General features: G+C 35.6%; 1 non-coding gene across 1 annotated transcript; it reads right to left on the bottom strand.

Annotated features, from left to right (window-relative positions):
* Positions 1-17,995: 17,995 nt before the first annotated feature.
* LOC131247586 (small nucleolar RNA R71) lies at positions 17,996-18,102 on the bottom strand. Its single transcript, XR_009171864.1, has one exon. It is a non-coding gene; the product is annotated as a small nucleolar RNA R71 (small nucleolar RNA).
* Positions 18,103-19,466: the final 1,364 nt, after the last annotated feature.

The following is a 19,466-nucleotide window of genomic DNA, read 5'->3' on the forward strand; positions in this document are numbered from 1 at the left end:
AACTTCATCATTATCTAAAATTGGGGTAGGTGTATTCAAGTGATCGTCTATGACCACATTAATAGATTCTTGAATTACATCAGTCCTCCTGTTCAGTACGTGATATGCACGACTGTTTAAAGAATATCCTAAAAAGATCCCTTCATCACTTTGTGACAAACTTTCCTAGATTTTCATGGTCACGTAAAATATAGCACTTGCTGCCAAAAACTCGAAAGTATTTGACAGTAGGCTTCTTATCGAACCACATTTCATAAGCAGTTTTGTTATTTGACTTACTTACATAAACCCGGTTAATTATATAACAAGCAGTATTTACGGCTTCAGCCCAAAAGTTTTTAGAGAGTTTCATACTATTTAACATTACATTTTTCATTTCTTGAAGCACTCTATTTTTTCTCTCCACAATTCCATTTTGTTGTGATGTTTTGGGCGCAGAGAATTCATACAATATTTCCTGATCGCTATAGAATTTCTCAAAACTGCTATTCTTGAACTCAGATTCATGATCACTACGGATCTTACAAACTTGAGAACCTTTTTCAGTTTGCATTCGTTTGAGAACTCTTTTTACTTCATCAAGGGTTTCTGATTTATCTCTTAAAAAAGCTACCCAAGTGAATCTAGTATAATCATCCACGATTACTAGTATGTATTTTTTGCCACCTCGACTCTCCGTCCTGGTTGGTCCTATAAGATCCATATGGAGAAGCTCGAGTGGTCTTGATGTGGCATTGGAGTTCACCTTTTTGTGAGAGCTCCTTGTTTATTTGCCAATCTAGCATTCATCACATATTTTGTCTACTTTTTGTAATTTAGGTAGACCTCTTATTAGTTCTCTCTTGCTCAATCTATATAAATTACAGTAGTGTACATGTCCAAGGCATTTATGCCATAATTCTGTTTCATCGGTATAGACTATGTAGCACGATTGATTAGATGAGATGCCATCGCTTACAATATAACAGTTTTCATAAGTCCTGCGACCAGTTAATATTACAGAACCCTTTTTGTTTAAGATTTTACAACCTTTATTAGAAAATTTCACGCTATGATTGTTATCACATATTTGTGATATGCTTAACAGGTTGTGTTTTAGCCCCTCAACATATAAAACATTCTTAAATAAGGGGAGGTTATAGAGTTGAACCGTACCTTGGCCAATAATCTTGCAGTTGCTACCATCACCAAATGTGACTGACCCATCAGTCATATCTTTAAGATTAATGAATAAAACCTTGTTGCCTGTCATATGCCTGGAGCATCCACTATCAAGGTACCACTTTGAATCGCTTATAGCTTTGAAAGCAGTGTGGGCAACCAAACAAGTAACCTTAGGAACCCATTTCATAAATGTTTTGGGTTTAGGAGTATAGTTGGTCTTCTTGTATTTGTAATTGATGTACGAGTGACCCACTGAGTTAGATTTTAAGAGCTCCTTAAGAAAGTCAACTATTTTTTTAGCTAAGGGTTTTGGTTTGGAGTTTTATAGTTGACATAATTTCTTTTAGGTTTTTGAAAAGTTTTAACATTTTTAGAAAGACTTTGATTAATACTTTTCCCTTTTGAGTTAGAGGTTTCTCCTTTCACAAATTTAGGAGGAGTATTCTTTTGTTTAGAAGGTATATTCTTATCATAACCCAACCCGGATCTATCGCCACATTTTCTAGATCTGGATAGAAGTTTTTCAAACTTTGGATCTCCTTGAGCATACCTCCATGTATCCTTTAAACTCAAAAGAGAAGTGTTTTCAAGCTTAAGTTTATCATTTTCAGATTTAAGTTTTTCAACCAGGGAGGTTTTAAATTCTAAATCACATTTAGACTTTTTAAAACAATCTGAAATATGAGATTTTTCTAAAATAAGAGATTCAAAATTTTCTTTAAGCTTTGCAAAATTTTCTTTTTGAAGTTTAAGTTTGACAGAAATTTTACAACTTTCCTTGTATAAGGCATTGTAGGCATCTTGAAGATAATCTTCATTTTCACAATCACTATTCAGATTTTCTTCACTTGTTAAATCATTGTTATTTGAAAAAGTGAATTTGGCTAGAGTCATAAGGGCTTTAACTTCATTGCCCGACTCAATTTCAAAATCTTTTGATTCAAAAGAGGCTTCAGAATTAGAGGATTCATCCCAAGTAGCCAACATACTCTTCTTTTTAGGTTTATCCTTTTTAGGACACTTGTTTGCTAAATGCCCGTATTCTTAGCGGTTGTAACATTGACTATCTTTTAAAGATTTCCAGGTTTTAGTTTTAGATCTTTTCTTATCATTTGATTTTTGAAAATCCACCCTCTTTTTACTTTTGAAAATCTTGTAAAACTTTTTTGCTAAAAGTGTAATATTGTCTTCAGAATTTTCTAAATCAGAATTTTCTTGAGAAATACATTTAAAAGATTTAAGAGCAATAGATTTGCCTTTAGGAGCTTTAAAATTTAATTCATAGGTTTGTAAAGACCCAACTAGTTCTTCTACCCTCATATTGTCCGTATCACGAAGTTCCTGGATCGCGGTTACCTTAGAATTGAACCATTCAGGAAGTGAGTGTAGTATCTTTATACACACTTTACTTTCTAGGATTTTATCGACAAGACCCCACATAGAGTTTACAATGTCATCTAATCTTATATAAAAGTCAATAAATATTTCATTTTCTTCCATATGTATTTTCTCAAATTTGGTTGTGAGGAGTTAGACTTTATATTTCTTGACAATTGTTGTACCCTCGTGTGTCATTTCTAAAATATCCCAAGCTTGCTTTGCAGTATCATAGGATATAATTCTTTTGAATTCCTTTGGTGATAGTGCACAAGTGATTGCATTTAGTGCTTTTGCATTGGCACTACTCTCATTTTTCTGAAGAGTGGTCCATGAGAAATACGATGAAATTTTTATTGATTTTGAACCATTGACACCAGTTACTTCTATGGTAGGAGGGGTCCATTCAGTCACTGTGGCTTGCCACACACTCTCATCCATTGATTTGAGAAAAATCTTCATCCTGGCTTTCTAATAGGCATAGTTGGAGCAGTCAAATGGTGGAGTCCTAGTGACTAAAAGGCTATCAAAATTTGACATCTTATATATAGCTTAGATCGTTAGCTTAGGAAACGAATCCAAGAGTAAAGAATTAAAAACAAGCTATTAAGCTCTGATACCACTTGAAAAGGCCAAGCTATATGTCCTAGAGGGGGGAGGGGGTGAATAGGATTGTGCCAAATTTAAAATAATTACAACGGAATTTAATAATAAGATAGCCAACTAAAGGAAATTAATTCACAATGATGAAATGAAAAGCTACCTCAATAAATAAGTATTGAGAGGTTGATACAAATGTTGTTCTAATAACAACCTTACACCATAAAACCCAAGGGTTTATGGCAGGACAATCTTATTTCTAGAACGTTCTTTGTATCAAAAACTCAAACTGAAAAGGAATGAATAAATAGCAAGGAATTGAAATAAATTGTAAGAATTTAAATCTAAATTATCACAACATTCCCCACTGTGCTTGACATGTAAATATTACAACATTCACATCCACACATACATTCCACAAATTTGAATGATAAAAGATAGGAAAAATAAATCACACATCCACAAATCACAAAGAGTTATAGTGGTTCGCCTGTGTGTTCACCAATTGTTATAAAACAGCCACATAGCATGCTACTCCACTCCTAATATCCTCACACAGGGGATATTAGTGTTCACTATCAAAATAGGTTTCACAGGTTCACCTAAAACTTCACAATTGTGTCTTTCAATGGGCTTACACAATTCAAAAATCCCTCTTTCTGAGTTTTCTGGCTCTCCTCAGATAACCAACACAATGAGATTTTTCTGGCTCAATCTCAAAAGAAACCAACATAATAAAAGATTTACACAAATATAAAATACCTGGATTTCGCCTTTTATTTGAAGCAGCCCGGAAGAACCAATCGGAGTAGAAGTTCGAATGTAGAAGCTCAATGTCTAATACTCACTTTGATATGGTTCTAAGTTCTAATTGATTTTAAATTAAACTAGATGGGCTAGCTAAATTTGATTTTGATTCCAAGAAGAAGGAATACAACAATTCCTCTTTTCAATTTAGATTGGAATGTAGAAATAAAATCAAATTAATAAAGCTAACAAAAGAGAATATTAAATAAGCACAATGTAGCTTAAAAATGAACACAAACTTATCTTAGAGTAATGCCTTAATTTTACTTGAATTGGATTATCAAACTTTGAAATTTGTCATCTATTTATAGTTGCAGAAATCGTGTCTACGACTGGTTCTGAGTACTCCATGACTGGTCGTAGATGAAACGGATTTTTAAAAATTTAAGCATGATCGGATCAGACTGTTCTACAACTGGTCGAAGGTAGTCCACGACTAGTTGTGAACACCCTAAGACCGGTCGTGAAACACCAAAAATGGTTTCTGTAGGTTGAGTCATATCTCTACGACTAGTCTACGTTGGAGTCGACACTGTTCCTACGACCGGTCGAACAGTCTCTAGGACTGGTCGTAGCTCAACCAGAAAATTCTAAAAAATTGCAACAACTTAGCACTGGTCCTGAAATTTCTTGGACTGGTCGAGCCAGTGCTAGGACTAGTCGAACAGGGTTCAGGACTAGTCTTAGAACAAACCAATTACATGTAAATAGATTTAATTTGAATTATGTATCTAGAATGACCTACCCTAAGGTCAATCTAAGGTCAATCATACCTTGGAAGTGATGTATGAACATTGAGACTTCAGTTCTTCAGATGATAGTTGACCTTTGAAGATTGTAAAACTTGAGATCTCTGTACTTGATGTAGCATTGAACTTGAGATCTTCTAGGGCTTGAATTACACTTCATCTTAAATTGTATACATTGAGTCTTTGAATAAGATCGCTTCTTTTGATGTAGCTTATACTAGCATGGATTGAAGTAGTTATTCGTTCTTGACTTGAAGCAAAGTGATGCAGTGTCTTGAACATATAACACAACATGCTACACAAGACATAGATTGTATTTTTGGCACCACAAAATTTGACAACCAAAGGAGGATACAAACCATAGCACTTACAATCTCCTTTGGCACCACAAAATTTGACAACTAAAGGAGGATACAAACCATAGCACTTACAATTCTGAAAATAACTAGAACTAAAATTAGAAAAAGATTTAAATCTAAATATGGAATAAAAGAGAGTAATTGTGAAGGATTTATCAAATATCAAAAGTGAACTAGATCGCTAAGGATCCACTTGTAGCTATCAAGATACTATCTTGCTTGATTCAATAAACACAATTAAAATTGGAGTCCTATCCTATCCAATTGGAAGATAAAAGAATTTAAATCAAATCTAAACTTTTCATTGACCTAATTCTTAATGGAGGAGAATTTTGAAGATTGGAAGGGATTTCATCACCCTACATGCCCAGGAGACTATGGTGAACAACATGATTTACTAATCTCACAATCTCAAAATAGATAAAGAAGATATCTAAAGCTATCACAACATCTATTGTAAGTTGAGTCACAATAAATCATAGAAAATTAAAAATATTCCTTTAATATCAAACTATAAATCAATGAAGTTCAATAAGAACAAGAATCAAAGTAAAATAAACATCTCAACACGCTACAAGCTTCACCTCTTAGCCCTAGCTAAAATGTTTAGCCAACCATAGACATGATTAAAATCAAATCTCTTAAATAAATCATAAAAAATAAATTAAGGAAGAAGAAAAACTCTTTGGTGGTGGCTCCACCCTTGTATGTGCTCCTTGAAACCTTTCTAAACTTTAAAATATGCTTTGAAGCATCATAAGGAGTCCTATTTATAGTTGTGGAACTCTAACTTTTACACCTAATTGGAAAACTCTAGAAAGCGCCTCAAATTTACGCAGTTTGCTACAATAAACTTCACTCTTCGTAGTTTCCCAAAATAGACTTCCCTCTGCACAATTTCCCAAAAAGACTAAGAGTTTCAGAATATACTTTTTCAGGACAATTTCTGGAATATGTTTGTTTTCAGGACAATTTCAGGATTTATTTTCTTCACTTCAAATATTTGATCTCTTCATTCCTCACTTGGTTTTCTTCGATCTTTGGCATGTGAATTTTTTATTAATGACTTCAAAATCTCCAAATCTTCATTTCATAATCTTTTAAGCATAAATCTTTCTTTTGACATCAATTTCACCTTAAGCTCTCGAAATTACTTGGCACATGAAAACATGGACAATTAGATTGATTAAGTACTATCATGTTTATAAAACCAAGGTCTAAATGGGGGATAATATGTAATATTTGACCATTAACACAATCCCCAACCAGCATTTTACTAGTCCCGAGCAAAGTATGCATGAAATAAATCTCAATGCTTAATGTCCAAAACCTCCTAGGAAAATAATCTTTTGTACACTCAAGTATGAATGAGTGGAATTAATATACAAAAGTGGGGTTTTGAAAACTTAGAGCAAAACCACATAAGCAACCAATCAAGTAAATTCTTTGTCCATTAAATCAAGCATAATTTACATATCAAGTTTTTCAATGTGCTTAGTGAAAATTCACTTCTTGTATGAATACTATTAGTTCATCATGTTAGTCATACTCATCACTTTAAGATTAGTTTGAAACTTAAGTACTGATTCCGAACTTATCCGCTTTTCCTTCTTTTTCCAGTCTTTAATTTTATATCGACAGTTAATTTTTTTATTCATTCTTTTTATTTTTACATTCTTTTCCATATTTTACATTTTTTTAATTCTTTTTCATGACTTCTTTGTCAATCTCCTATTTTTTTAATTGGTTCTTTTCTTCTTTTAAGGTGGATAAAATTCTCCAGACTCGATTCTCACCATTTATCAATGATTCACATACTAACAATCAGAACTTCTAACATGTCTTACAGAAGACAAATTGAATGTGTCTTGTGATTTAGATTAACATGATATTCCAACTATCTCTTAATCAATTGAGTGCAAGAACTTAGGTGATAGATTACTTGATTGATCAAACTCCAACAATCTAAAACTCAATCTCTATTTTTATCATACCCAACACATTCTTAAGTACACAATTCATCACTTCTCAAACAGATTTCAACTTAAAATATTGAAAATTTTTAAAAATTTTGCTTAAAACTGAGAAAATACTGATTAGTTCACCTAATCCCCCATTCCCAACTGAAAAATCTACATTGTCTTCAATGTAAAAGAAATAAGCATGTAAGGCAAAAGAGGCAATAAAAAGAGAAGGGAAGTGGTGGAAAGGTAATACCTAAAGAAGGAATTTTGAGGCTTTTTAAATGGTCTTAGTGTGAAGATGGGTTAGCACAAGAATTAAACCAATAGAAAGCAAACTATCCTAAACATTGGAAAGTAAACTATCCTAAATAGCGGAAAGCAAACTATCCTAATCCTAAATCATATGAAAGTAAATAAATCTACCTCTACCTCAGTCAGACTAGGAGGTCAATCCTGGTAAATAGGGTCAATCAGAGGTATTGAAATGTTCTCTAAATCAAAATTTTCAACAAATGACTTTAAATGATGTCCATTTACTTTGAATTTATTATCGTTATTTGGATTCTGAATCTCGACCGCCCCATGAGGATAAACATTAGTAATAGTGAAAGCGTCGGTCCAACCAGATCAGAGTTTACCGGGAAAAAAGGTGTAACATGGAATTATACAAAAAGACTTTCTGAACTGGTGTAAATGATTTCTGAAGAATATGTTTATCATGAAACACCTTCATCATGTCCTTGTAAATTCTCAAGTTCTCATATGCATCATTCCGAATTTCTTCTAGTTCATTTAACTGAAGTTTGTGTAGCGAGCTAGCATTATCCAAATTGAAGTTCAGATGTTTAATCGCCCAATAGGCCCTATGTTCCAACTCCACAGGTAAGTGGCAAGCCTTCCCATAGACAAGTCTAAAGGGAGACATTCCAATGCAATATGGTAAGCCCATAAAGCATCGGTCAATCGTATTGACCACTCCTTATAGTCAAGGTTAGCCGTTTTTTCCAAAATATGTTTAAATTCCCTATTGAAAATTTTGGCTTGCCCACTTGTTTGTGGGTGGTATGGAGTGCTCACTTTATAGGAGATGCCATATTTTTTCATTAAGTTCATAAATGGCCTGTTACAGAAATGCGAACCTCCATCACTAATGATGGCTTAAGGCGTTTCGAACCGAGAAAGGATGTTCTCTTTTAAGAATTTAATGATCATCTGATGATCATTGTTCCGGCACGAGATTGCTTTGACCCATTTAGTGACATAGTCTATTGCAAGCAATATATTTAAATTTCCAAAAGATTGAGAAAATAGTCCCATGAAATCAATGCCCTAAAATCAAATGCTTCAATGATCAAAATGGGGTTCAAGGGCATTATATTTCGATGGAACAATGCTCCCAATTTTTGACAATGCTCATAAGATTTGCAAAACTCATAAGTATCCTTGAATATAGTAAGCCAGTAAAATCCACACTACAGAATTTTAACTGTGGTCTTTTTAGTAGAAAAGTGACCACCACAGGCTTGAGAATGATAAAAGGCGATGACACTTTGGTGTTCATTATCTAGTACACATCTTCTTAAGATTTGGTCTGCGCAATATTTAAACAAATATGGATCATCTCAGAAGAATTTTCGTACCTTGGTAAAAAATTTCTTCCTATCTTGCGCAGTCTAATGTGTCGGCGTGAAACCTGTGCCAAGATAATTAACAATATCTATAAACCAAGGTAAATGGGAGACTTTAAATAGTTGTTCATCAGGGAACATGTTATTTATATTCGTCGTCTCAAGGGAATCAAAGAGGTCAAGGCGGGAAAGATGGTTAGCCACTACATTCTCTACTCCCTTCTTATTTTTATTTCTAAATCAAATTCTTTGAGTAAGAGGATCCATCTTATCAAGTGGGGCTTAACATTATTCTTAGAAAGAAGATACTTAAGTGCCACATGATCTGTGTAGATGATGATTTGGATCAGATCAAGTAGGACCTAAATTTATCCAAAGCGAATACTACAGCTAAGAGTTCATTCTCCATAGTTGAGTAGTTTACTTGGGCAGGATTTAGAGTTCTACTTGCATAGTATATAACGTAGGGCTTTTTCTCTTTTCTCTGGCCTAACACTGCCCAAAGAGTATAATCTAAAGCATCACACATAATTTCAAACGGAATGATCCAGTCGGGTGGCTGCATGATAGGTGTAGTGGTTAACATGCCCTTGAGCTTAGAAAAAGTTTCCTGACATTACCCAGTCCACTCATACAGTACATCCTTCTGAAGTAGATTGTATAAAGGACGAGAAAGGTGACTAAAGTCCTTTATGAATCTCCTGTAAAATCTAGTGTGTTTTAAAAAGGATCGCACATCTCGTATGTTCTTGGGTGGAGGTAAGTTAGAGATAAGATCAATCTTAGCCTTATCTACCTCAATTCTTTTGGACGAGATGATATGTCCGAGGACAATCCCCTTACAAACCATGAAAAGACACTTCTCCCAATTTAGTACCAAATCCTTTTCCTCACATCGCTTCAGCACACATTAAGATTCTCCAAATAATCACTGAAGGATGGCCTAAAGACAGAGAAGTCATTCATGAAGACTTCTAAATATTGTCCCACCATGTTAGAAAAATACTCATCATACATTACTGAAAAGTGGTGGGGGTATTACACAGTCTAAATGGCATCTTTCGGTAAACAAAGGTGCTAAAGGGACATGTGAATGTGGTCTTTTCTTGATCTTCAGGGGCTATCTCTTTCTGGTTCTAGCCCGAATATCCCTCAAGGAAACAATATTAGGAATGACCAGCTTGCCTTTCTAAGATTTGATCAATAAAAGGTAAAGGAAAGTGGTCCTTCCTTGTGACGGTATTCAATTTCCTGTAGTCGATGCACATTCTCCAACCAGTTGTAATTCTAGTTAGTATGAGTTCATTATCTGCATTGGCTACGATGGTGATTCCAGACTTGTTAGGAACCACCTGAGTTGGACTCACCCATTGGCTATAGGATATAGGATATATGATGCCCACATCCAATAGCTTAAGAACCTCGGCCTTAACCACTTCCTTGATATTTGAATTTAATCTACATTGTGGTTGCTAGGAGGTCTTCACATTATCATCTATATAAATGCAGTGAGTATAAATTAAAGGGTCAATTCCCTTGAGGTCAGCAATCGACCATCCAAGGGCACCTTTGTGCTCAATGAGAGTAGAAATAAGCATACTCTCTTGTTCTTATTCAAGGTGGGAAGAAATCACCACCGGATATGTCTCATCTTGACCTAAATAGACATATTTCAAATCTGAGGGCAAAGGTTTTAGGTCAAACTTCGGTGCCTTAAGGTTAGACACTAAATGCACTATATCTATTTAGGGTAATTCTTCAAATTGTGGCATCCACTAGTTAACTTTAAGTACCGGCATAGTATCAAGCATGACACCCGTCTCCCTAATCATATCATCATCTACATCATGGGAGTGGGCCAAGCACTTCTCTAGAGGGTCAGAGGATAAGGTCATTAGAGTTATATCTTCCACGAAAGAATCAATCAAGTTAACATCGTGGGCATCATTATCATCCTCTACCTATTTGCTCATATTGAAAAAGATATTGAGCTCCAATGTCATATTCCCAAAAGACAAATTCATAATTCCACTACTACAATTGATGATTGCATTTGATGTAGCAAAGGAATGGGCGACCAAGGATGACAGGAATTTGAGTGCTCATATCCATGATGGGTTGACTATCCAGGATGATAAAATTTACTGGATAGTAGAATTTATCAATCTGGACCAATACATCCTCAATTATCCCTCTCGACACACGAACTGAGCGATCGACCAGTTGTAATGTGGTCTGTGTGGGTTTTAATTCACTTAGACCCAGTTGTTCGTATACCGAGTATGAGATCAGATTTACCTTGCTCCTAAGTCAATAAGTGCATGCTCAATTTAGTAATTCCCAATTGCACAGGTGATGGTTGGGCTACCAGGATCTTTGTACTTCTGTGACACATTCTTCTTTAGGATGACACTCACTTTTTTGTTAAGAAGATTTTCTTTTGAATGTTTTGCAATCTTTTGGTTGTACATAAATCTTTTAGAAATTTGGCATATGAAGGTATCTATTTTACGGCATCCAGTAGAGGAATGTTGACCTTCACTTGCTTAAGCACCTCTAGAATATCCTAGAGTTAGAGAGAGGTTTTGGTGCTATCAACCGTTGGGGAAATGTAGCAATTGGTTTGCTTTAAAGTTCCAGTTCTACATCATGTGGAGCATTGCTAGGTCTATCAGTCTCATCTACATGTAGGTCCTTAGGTTTCTTACCGGAATAGATTTGTCAATTATCTTCTCACTCCTAAGAGTGGTGATAGACTTAGCTTGCTCCATTGGATTTCAAGAGCTTGGTTCACTAACTCTGTATTACGGTTTAGGATTGGGGATAAGTTGGGCTGGAAGCATCCTTTTCTCCATAACTGTAACGCGTGAGTCTATCTTTTGTATAGCCTTCGTGAGTTCTTGTAAGGCTTAAAGAGTACTTTACTGGATGAGCTCTTGAGGATTTTGAACCAATTCCTCTTAAGGTTTCGCTTGATTTAAGAATTGATTAGGGATTCCTTTCAGTGTAAGATATTGTCCATTCCTCTAACTGAAATTCAGATGATTTCTCTAGTTAGAGTTGTATGTGTTTGAAGTGAGTCCCTTGAAAGGCCTTCGGTAGTTGTTTACGATATTTGATTACTCATTCAATATTTCTTGAAATGCAGGTATTGTTGGGAAATTTTCAATTGTATGAATGTTACAAGCACAAATACTACCGACAACTTCCTTATTCTTATCCTTCCTAAGTTCCATGGCCTCGAATTTCCTTGTGAGAGTAACCACTTTAGCGTTGATATTATCTTCCTCTTTCAAAAGATATATTCTACCTCTCTCCTTTGATTGAGTAGGCTTAGACATGATGCTCATTCTTGGGGAGATGTCTCATGATTGTGTGGTTTCAATAAGTTTATCAAAGTAATCCCACACTTCATCAACATTTTTGTTTAGGAATTCCCCATTGCACATTGTCTTAACAAATTGGTACATGGAAGATGTCAGTTCTTCATGAAAGAAATTTATTATGCGCCATGTTTCAAAATCGTGTTGTGGGCATGAATTGACAAGATCCTTGAATTGCTCCCACCATTGCAAGAATGTTTTATTTTCCCTTTGGGCGAAGTTCATAATCAACTTTTTGATGGTGTTCGCTTTATGATATAGGAAGAATTTCTTTATGAACTCCCTTGTCATGTCATTCCATCTACCAATAGACCATGGACGTAGTGAATGTAACTATGTCTTAGCCTTTTCTTTTAGGGAGAAAGGAAAGAGTTTCAACCAGATTGTGTCCTTAGACACATTAGGAGAGTTTAAAGTGGCTATGATCTCATCAATCTCTTTCAAGTGTAAATATGGATTTTCAGATTCAAGCCTAAGGAACTTTGGAAGGAGTTAGATCACTCTTGGCTTGATGTTTATGTTTCCTGTATTTTTTAGAAAAACCATACAGGAAGGGGTACTCACCCCCACCGGTTATACATAGTCTCATAAAGTACGAGGCGAGGGTGCTCGATGCACCTCGTTCTCATCCTAGATTTCCTCCACCCTAGGTTTGGGTGGATTTGGAGGTTGATTGACTGGTTGATTTACAGCCATAACTTCGGTTAACTCTATGGATGTTAAGTGGTGTCTAATCCTATGATGGATGGATAACCCCTCGACCAATCCTCCTTCACTCAAGAGACGTCGAGTGTTGTCGCAGACCCAATTGGGCACGAAACACTCTTAACCCTCAATTTTGGAATATAACTTAAACCTAAAAGGAAAATGGGAAATAGAAATCTAGAAATAGAAAGAAAGAATCAGAAAGAAATTCAAATTAGAAGTTTCTATGTTAGGATCCTGCAAAATAAAAAGGAAAGTGAATTAATTTCTAAAAAGAGAAATAGAAAGTTTCTAAAAATAAAAAGATGAGTTAGTTTCTAGAAACAAATTAGGAAAGTTTCTAAAAAAACAACCTAGTTTCTAAAAATGAAAAGGAATGTTTCTAAAAAAAAAATTAGGAAAGTTTCTAAACCTAGAATTAGAAGGTAAATTAGTTTCTAAAAATAATTTAGAAAAATCCTAACCTAAAAATAGAAAGTAAACAAATCCTAATATTAACTTAATTTCAAAACTAGTTAATCTCAGAAAAATGTAACCTTTAATCCCCAACAATGGCGCCAAAAAACTTGTTCACAACCCCAAGTGTAAGGTCGATGTAGTAATAACTCAGTAAGACAGAGGTCGAATCCACGAGGACTAAACTTGTACGTATTCTGAAAATAACTAGAACTGGAAATATAGAAAGATCTAAATCTAAATATGGAATAAAAGAGAGTAATTGTGAAGGATATATCAAATATTAAAAGTGAATTAGAGCACTAAGGATCCACTTGTAGCTATTAAACTGCTTCCTTGCTTGATTCAATAAACAAAATTGGAATTGGAGTCCTATCCTATCCAATCGGAAGATAAAAGAATTTAAATCAAATCTTAACTTTTCATTGATCTAATTCTCAATGGAGGAGAACTATGAAGATTGGAAGGGATTCCATCACCCTACTATGCCCAGGAGACTATGGTGAACAACAGGATTTACCAATCTCACAATTTCAAATTAGGTAAAGAAGATATCCAAAGCTATTACAACATTTATTGTAATTTGAGTCACAATAAATCATAGAAAACTGAAAATATTCCTTTAATATCAAACTATAAACCAATGTAGTTTAATATGAATAAGAATCAAAGCAAAATAAACATCCCAACATGCTACAAGCTTCACCTCTTAGCCCTAGCTAAAAGTCCTCATTCCTTCATGATCTCATGAAATAGGCCTCTCTCGATCCAACGGAGCACTTCCGGTGGTCCTTTCTCCATGTGCGGTCGGACTTAAGCTCACTGACCATAGATCTAGCTCATGCTGAGTTTTCGTACCGATCGGATCTACAGATCAGCCGTGGTGGACCAATCTCAATTCAACGGTCACCAAAACTCGATCAGGTCCACAAGCACTATGACATGCCTGGGCCATCTTCCCTGATCCGATGGTGAAATTGGGTCAGAATCCAATAGTCAGATTACTTAAAATCATCGCGCAAGCGACACGACTCAGATTTCATAAATCATATTTAATTTCTCACCGTTCTCACACTTTTTACTCCAGACTCAAATAAATCGACTCAGGACCTCATCTAGACTTGATTTTTGAGGTGATGGTCAAGGCCAACTAGGCGATCATAAATGCCTAAGATCATCACTATCAGACTTTCGACGCATGGTCCAGGTCCGATCCAAAGTTTCCAAGTACTCTCGAGAGCAACTGGATTTAGCGTTGAATCCTAGATTTCAGGGTAACATAGCGCTAACAATTCTACAGGTTTTGAGTCCTGCAGATCAAATTTAAAGTGATTGATGCTAATTTCACAAGCAATCAAGTTTAGCACTAATTAACCCACATATAACTTCTCAAGAATTTGAGGTAGTACTCGGGTCTTTGCACGAAATTTTCTGGGTCATTACAAAAAGGTTTAGCCAACCATAGACATGATTAAAACCAAATCTCTTAAATAAAGCATGAAAAATAAACTAAGGAAGAAGAAAAACTCTTTGGCGGCAGCTCCACCCTTGTATATGCTCCTTGAACCTTTCCAAACCCTAGAATATGCTTTGAAGCATCATAAGGAGTCCTATTTATAGTTGTGGAACTCTAACTTTTGCACCTAATTGGAAAACTCTAGAAAGCACCTCAAATTTACACAGTTTGCTACAATAAACTTCACTCTTCGTAGTTTCCCAAAATAGACTTCCCTCTACACAATTTTCCAAAAAGACTAAGAGTCTCAGAATATGCTTTTTCAGGACAGGACAATTTCAAGATTTATTTTCTTCACTTCAAATATTTAATTCTCTTCATTCCTCACTTGGTTTTTTAAGATCTTTGGCATGTGAATTTTTCATTAATGACTTCAAAATCTCTAAATATTCATTTCATAATCTTTTGAGCATAAATCTTCCTTTTGACATCAATTTCACCTTAAGCTCTTGAAATTACCTGACACATGAAAACATGCACAATTAGATTGATCAAGCACTATCATGTTTATAAAACAAAGGTATAAATGGGGGATAATATGCAATATTTGACCCTTAACAGACGTCTGTATTATCAGTAAATAATGCTTTGATTAGTGCAAGGCCTTCATTGCACTGCACTGTAAAAAAATAATTTATTTCAAAATGGTTCCGTGGTTCATATCCACAACTACACCGTCATTCCTAATACCTTCTCAGCCCAGCGGACTAGGACAAGATCCACAGATTCTTACCTTCAGAGCTGAGTCCCTTGCCAGTGTGGTTGCATCTTTGTCTTCGTCAAGGACGAAGATTAGATATCGTAAGTCTCTGGTTATAGCTTGCAGTTCATCCCCTTCCTTCTACCATGAAGAGCCTCTTCAAGCAAACTCGGTCATGACAGGTTGGGGTTTAACGTCATTTTTATTTCGTAGGGAAAATGGAATTTCTTGAGTCACGTCATCATGTATCCATCCCTTCAGGGGTGGATATTATCCCCTCTGTGTTCCTTCTCTTCTTGCCTGTGTACTCCGCTCCCTTCGTCCCAATAGGATGTATACCATAGGTGACTAGACAACCGCTTTATGATATACCCTATGAAGAGGTTATCCTAGGATCTATCGCCGAGTAGGACTTCCATTGTAGGTGAAGCTGAATGACAATACTTCGTATCTACACATGTTGAGTGTCAAATATTACATATTTTCTCTAGTTATATCTTAGTTTTATGAACATGATACTGCTTAATGTTATATTTTATATATGTTCGTGTTGCAAGATGAATCTTAGAGCTTAGATTGAAAAGAATTCTAAAAGCATGAATTTGATGCTCAAGAATCATCAAGGCAAGGAATGGATCATAGGAGACCAAGATTGAAGAAGTCACATGCTAGAGATCTAAGGAAACCAAGTGAGGAATGAAGAGAATCCAAAATTTGAAGTATTGATTGGCTAGCCCAAGTTTTGGTTCGGCTAGCCCGAGAAAGTTCGGTTGAAAATCCAGCGACATGTTCTTTTAAAATTTACAGGAGTTTGGCTAGCCTGAGTGTCGGTCAGCTAGCCGAAGATCTTCTTAAGCTAGCCTTAGGTTATGCAAATTCTGTGCGAACTGCGTTAATTTGAGGCGGTTTCCAGATTCTTCCAACTCGGTGTGAAAGTTTGAGTTCTCCAACTATAAATATGAGTTCCTATGATGCTGCAAAGCATCTTCTAGGGTTTAATTAGTGGAGGAAAAGGGTGGAGAGCTGTCGACAAGAGTTTTTCTTCTTCTTCCTTAGTTGTTCTTATGTTTTGTTTAAGAGATTTTGGTTTAATCATGTTTATGGTTAACTAAACCTCTTAGTTAGGGCTAAGAGGTGAAGCTTGTAGCGTGATTAGGATGTTTACTTTGTTTGATTCATGTTTTTACTAAACTCCATTGATTTCTAGTTTGATTTTAAGGAATATTTCCAATTTTCAATGGTTTGTTATGACTCAAATTATAATAGATCTGCGATAGCTTTGAATATCTTCTTTTCCTATTTGAGATTGTGAAATTGGTAAATCCTATTGTTTATTATCATCTCCTGAGCATGGTTGGGTGATGGAATCCCTTTTAAGCCTCATAATCCTCATCCATTGAGAATTAGGTCAATGAAAGTTCAGATTTGATTTAATTACTATATTTCCCAATTGGATAGGATAGGACTCCAATTCTAATTGTGTTACTTGAATCAAGCAAGGTAACATCTTAATTAATATGAGTGGAACTTGGCACCCTAGTTCCCACCTTTAAATTCACAAGTTTCAATTACATCATTCACAATTACTCTCTATAATATCTCAGATTTAAATTTAAATTTTCTTCTAGTTCCGAGTCTAGTTAAATTCAGAAACATATAAGATTAGTCCTTGTGGATTCGACCTCGGTCTCATTGAGATTATTACTACATCGCGACCCTACACTTTGGGTTGTGAACAAGTTTTTAGCGCTGTTGCCGAGGACTACGACTACGCTTTTTGAAATTAATTAGTATTAAAATTAGGTTAAGATTAGGGTTTATTTTTCTTTTTTATTTCTAGGTTAGGATTTTTTCTGAACTTATTTTTAGAACTAATTTGGATCCTAACATAAAAATTTCCAATCCGGTAATCTCTTTCTAATTCTCTCTCTCTTTCCGTTTCTAGATATCTTATTTGTCTTAGTATCTCTCTAGTTTTCTCCTTAAGTTTAGTTTAGTTTATGAACTTGAGGGCTGAGAGTATTTCATGCCCAGGTGGTTCCGTGGTAACACTCTACGTCTCTTAAGTGAAGGAGGATTAGTTGAAAGGCTACCTATCCATTAGAGGATTAGACACCACTTGAGGTCCTCTAAGTTAATAGAAGTGATGGCTGTGGATCAACCTGCAAATCAACCTCAACCTCCGGTTGAGGAAGCTGAGGATGAGAATGAGGTGCATCATGCACCCCTGCCTCGTACTTTATGAGATTATCTGCAACCGGTGTGGGGTAAGCACACTGTCCTGCATGATCTTTTCAGAGAATGCAGGACATATGGATATCAAGCCAGCAGTGACCAACTCCTTGCAAAGTTCCATGGACTTGAATATGAAAATCCATATCTACACATGAAAGAGTTTGACGAGATAATAGCCACTTTAGACTTTCCTAATGTGTTTGAAGACATGATCAGGCTAAAACTCTTTCCCTTCTCCTTAAAAGAAAAGGCTAAGACATGGTTGCACTTACTACGTCCACGATTGATTGGTAGATGGAATGACATGACAAGGGAGTTCATTAAGAAAATTTTCCCATCTCATAAAATGAACATCCTCAGAAAGTCAATCATGAACTTCGCCCAAAAGGAAGATGAAATATTCTTCCAATGTTGGGAGAGGTTCAAGGATCTTGTCAGTTCATGCCCACAACACGATTTTGAAACGTGGTGTATAAATGTGAATGATATCTTATCTAGCTCCTAGATTTGTCAAATTTTGTAGTGTCAAAACCTCTTGGAATCTGTATCTTGTGTAGCTCAACTTTATATCATCCTTGCCTACATTCAAGTACAAGAATAAGAGACTCTACATCAAGAACTTCAAGTACAAGAATAAGAGATTCAAGCACAACATTAAGTACTAGATCAAGTTTCAAGCTTCAACTATATCAAGACAATGTGCTTTACTTAAGAATTCAAGCTCAAGTAATCTTCTCAAGTTTAAGCTCATACACTCAAAGTTGAAACTCAAGTCACAAGGTCACTAGTTCAAGCTCATCTTCGAATATATAGTGAAAAGCTTCAAGTACTTCAAGATAAACTATCCACCGAAGCGAACAATGTTTCAATATTCAATTTTCATCTATAAGGTATGAATGACCCTAGATTGACCATAAGTTAGGTCATATTGATTACATTCTTAATTTGGGTCATTATATAATTTTATAGGCTTTTTCTCGACTAGTCCTAGCTTATGTTCGACTAGTCCAAGTACTATCTCGACCAGTCTAAGGTTTGTTGTGCATTTTTGAAATTTCTGTTGGACCCTCGACCAGTCCTGAAGACTGCTCGACCAGTCGAGTGAACAGTGCCCGACTCAAAGTCAAGCAACCTTTATAAGTCCCACTCGACCAGTCGAGTGTAAGGCTGTAAGTGCAATAGTTTATATCCCTTTGTGTTGTCAAATTTGTGGTGCCAAAGACATTGTTATGAAGCTTGCATCTGTGAAGAACAATGCTCTACTCAAGATCAACTTAGGGTGATAAGCACTGTTCACAAGTCAAGACTCGAGAAAGTGAGTTTGTTATCAAGATCTTAAGATGCATTCAAGTTCTACCTCAAAATATCAAGAAGCTTTCAAGATTGAACTCCATCAAGACTTTAAACTCCATTACTTTCAAACGTCACTCGTCTCTAAAGTTTCAATGTCCTTACTTCACTATTGAGGTATAACTGACCTTAGGTTGACTTTAGAGTAGGTCATTTTGGATACATAATTCATATGTTTTCTATAAGTGAGTTTGGTCTGTTCTAAGACTAGTCTTGGACTTTGTTCGACTAGTCCTATCACTACTTCGACCTGTCTAAGAAATTCCTGGATCAGTCGTAAGTTTATTACAAAAATCAAAAATTTTATGTTAGGCTTCGACTAGTCCTGGGGACTGTTCGACCAGTCATAGGAACAGTGTCGACTGCATCTTCGACCAGTCGTAGACTTACGACTCAATGTACAGCGCTGAAAAGCGAAGTGCTTCGACCAGTCGTGAGAGCCTACGTACGATTAGTCGTAAAACTGCCAAATC

Source organism: Magnolia sinica, chromosome 5, assembly GCF_029962835.1.
Source record: "Magnolia sinica isolate HGM2019 chromosome 5, MsV1, whole genome shotgun sequence".
Lineage (NCBI taxonomy): Eukaryota > Viridiplantae > Streptophyta > Magnoliopsida > Magnoliales > Magnoliaceae > Magnolia > Magnolia sinica.